The sequence below is a fragment of the Saimiri boliviensis genome, chromosome 11, assembly GCF_048565385.1.
Source record: "Saimiri boliviensis isolate mSaiBol1 chromosome 11, mSaiBol1.pri, whole genome shotgun sequence".
Taxonomy (NCBI): domain Eukaryota; kingdom Metazoa; phylum Chordata; class Mammalia; order Primates; family Cebidae; genus Saimiri; species Saimiri boliviensis.
The window spans coordinates 53,714,819-53,717,718 of record NC_133459.1 but is presented as its reverse complement, the minus strand read 5'-3'; the positions used below and the strand labels follow the sequence as shown (position 1 = coordinate 53,717,718).

The following is a 2,900-nucleotide window of genomic DNA, read 5'->3' as shown; positions in this document are numbered from 1 at the left end:
GAAAGAAGATAATTCTTTTGAGAAGTGTTGCTATACAGGGAAAAGGGGAGAAATGAGTAGTGGGGGAAGTGGGGTCCAGGGAGAACACTTGAGGATATATGAGGCTTAAGTATCCTTAACTGCTGAAGAGACACATAAACATAGAAAGAAAGATGTTCAATATTTTCTATAAAGTAGATCTGGAAATTGTTATCAGGTAAAATTAACACCATCCACCTCCCAGGAAATATTGTTTTTGTTTAGGTACTTAAAACTTACGACAAGTAATAGATGGTGTGGGACTTTCAAGAGGATAGCCCCAGGCTCTATCCTCTGAGCACCAACACTTGGTTAGTGTCTATTGCAGGACTTCCCATGTTGTACTGTGATTTACATCTGTCTTCTTCACTCAGAGCCCATGAGCCTTGTGAAAGATTTTGCTCTTGACCTTTTGGGCAGCAGGAAACCATCGAGTGATTTTAAGCAGAGGAGGACACGGTTACACTGTATTTTTCTTTTTTCTTTTTTTTTTTTTTTTAATCTCACAGGCACGTTTATTTTGCTGGAATAAAGTTTCTAATTGGGTCTGTTCTCTGGGGCAGCTGCAACCTTGGCAGAAGGGGCCAGGGAGAAGACACCGAGGGCCCCACAGTAGGGAGGTGTGAGGAAAAGTCAACGCCACAGGCCCAATAAGGAGCTGAGGGGAGGGAAGATGAGGGGTGGGAGGCTGAGCGCCCAGGAAGCAGCAGTGGCTGGTGGGAGACAGACCCCAAGCCAGGGGACTCTGCACAGTCTAGGCGCGGACCTGGGGCACCAAGTGACCTCCCTGGGGGAGGGGCGGGGGTTCTGGTTCCTCTGAGGCCATATCTGGCATGAATCCACAGGAAGCCTCACCCCCTGATGGGAGAATCTGGGTGGGAGCTGCCTGCCCTGGGGAGTCCAGAGGAGCAGCAGCCAAAAGAGCTGGGGGGGCTGGACTCCAGCAGAGGCATCCTCCTGCAAGTGACCAGGTCACTGTCCATGTGGCCGCCTCTAGGGGCTGACCCCACAGCCGGTACCTGCACAGGGTGGCGGCTACTGCACCAGCCGGTAGGTGATGTACCTGCCGGCGGTCTCGCTGGGCCGGATGATCTTCACCACCTGGCCACGCTTTATCCCGAAGTATCAAGCCACGGGGTCTCCCGCCTGGATCCCGGGCAGCTGGTTCTCTCGGAGCTTATATCGGGCCAGCAGCTCCGTCACTTCTTCCTTGGTCATGACGACGTGCTCGGGGACCAGCTCGTGCTCTGTGATGTTGATGAGCAGCTCCTGCTGCAGAAACTGCTCCAGGATGCACTTGGGAGCCATGTCAACCAGTGACTGCTTGGCGGAGGGCGTCATCCCCTGCTGCACCACGAAGAGGGCCCGGGTGATGTTCTCCTCCTGCATGCGCTGGCAGTACACCTTGATGGTCTTGATGCCTACCTTGGGCTCCTCTGCATGATGGTCTTGCAGATTTTCCAGAGCCGGTATGTCTCCTCCTCTTCGTCCATGGCGGTCGCCACTCTACACTGTATTTTTCAATGATCACTATGCATGTTCTTTAGAGAATTAATTGGAGAAAAGGCAGGTGTGAACATATGCAAACAATTATGTTCTTAAGAGGGTAAGGACTATATTTTCCTTATGTCACTTGGGTCAAGTACAGAGCCTGACAGGGCTATGGCATTGCACAAGTTAGGGTATCCTACAGTTGAGCTATGATAGCTCTGTCTGACACATTGCACTCTAAATATTTATCAAATGATGACAGAGTAAACAACACAAATGAGTTAGAAACAGGCCTCTGAAAAAAAAACTGGGATTTGGAAAGTACTTTTCACCTTCCATCAAATCTCACTTCTCTGTACATTCATCCACAAAGCTAGCCCTGATGGCAAGATAATCCCTGTCTCGAGCAACATGATTTCTGATAAATATATGTGCACATCTGGCTCTACCAGAAACAACCAGACTGAGGACACCATGCAATAAAAGCTCCCTGTGGATGCAAGACCTGGTGAGCTAAGTCAGCTCTTCTATGGCCAAGACAGTTTCTCAAAGAACACAGACTTCTTGAATCAAACTTTGCCTGAATTCCTCACAAAATGGAGCAACATTCTGGCAGGTATAGGCCAGAAAGTGTTCCAGACCTAGGGCTGTTACTTCAAATCTGGGCTGCTACTGTCTCTGGAGACCAGTCTAAGAGTGTGTGATCTTCTTTTCCTCTTTCATTCCTTGCATATCCCAAGTATAGGTATGTCATGCTCATTACGAGAAAAAAAAAAAAAACCGCAAAGTTCTCATCCACTTTTACCTTCTCTCCTGATTGGTCCTATCCAGAGGGAATCTGCTGAGTCCAATTTTTCTTTCCCCTGGAATATCAAGGGCACCAATAGTAATTGGCAAAATTCACTCCGTTTGCCACCGTGGGGTGGCAACATGATAGCTGTTGTTATCTTCTTTTCAGGGCCCTCCTGTAGCCTGCACTATGTCCCAAGCAGTGAATTGCTGCAGGCCATATCTCTTGGGCTCCCTTGTCCTCCGGGTTCCAGGTGGGTCTGGCTGCTGGAGGCGCTGGTTGAAGATTAAGAGCTAGAGGAGCGTGAGGTCAATGTCTTCTCCCCCATCCCTCTCTGCCACTGCGCGGGGTTCTGGTATTGCATTCCCTCTAAGATCCCTCTGATATGCCAGTCCAGGAGCTCTTCCTTCATGACTTCAGCTCCCACAAGGCCCCTTTAGGCCAAGGGGCAGCAGATTTCTCCCTGTGGCTACTCCTGGGTGCCTCCTCAGCCTTACTTGTTTCTGTAACCTGTCTTCACCTCTGTAAATAGGTAGTCTTTGTTCAATTCTTTTCCAAACTCCATGTGAATGTGTCTTCTGCTTCCTGCAGGGAGCCTGAC

At 49.5% G+C, this 2,900-nt stretch overlaps 1 pseudogene; it reads right to left on the bottom strand.

Annotated features, from left to right (window-relative positions):
- Positions 1-488: 488 nt before the first annotated feature.
- On the bottom strand, positions 489-1,517 carry LOC101048900 (DNA-directed RNA polymerases I, II, and III subunit RPABC1 pseudogene; annotated as a pseudogene).
- Between the last annotated feature and the right edge of the window lie 1,383 nt (positions 1,518-2,900).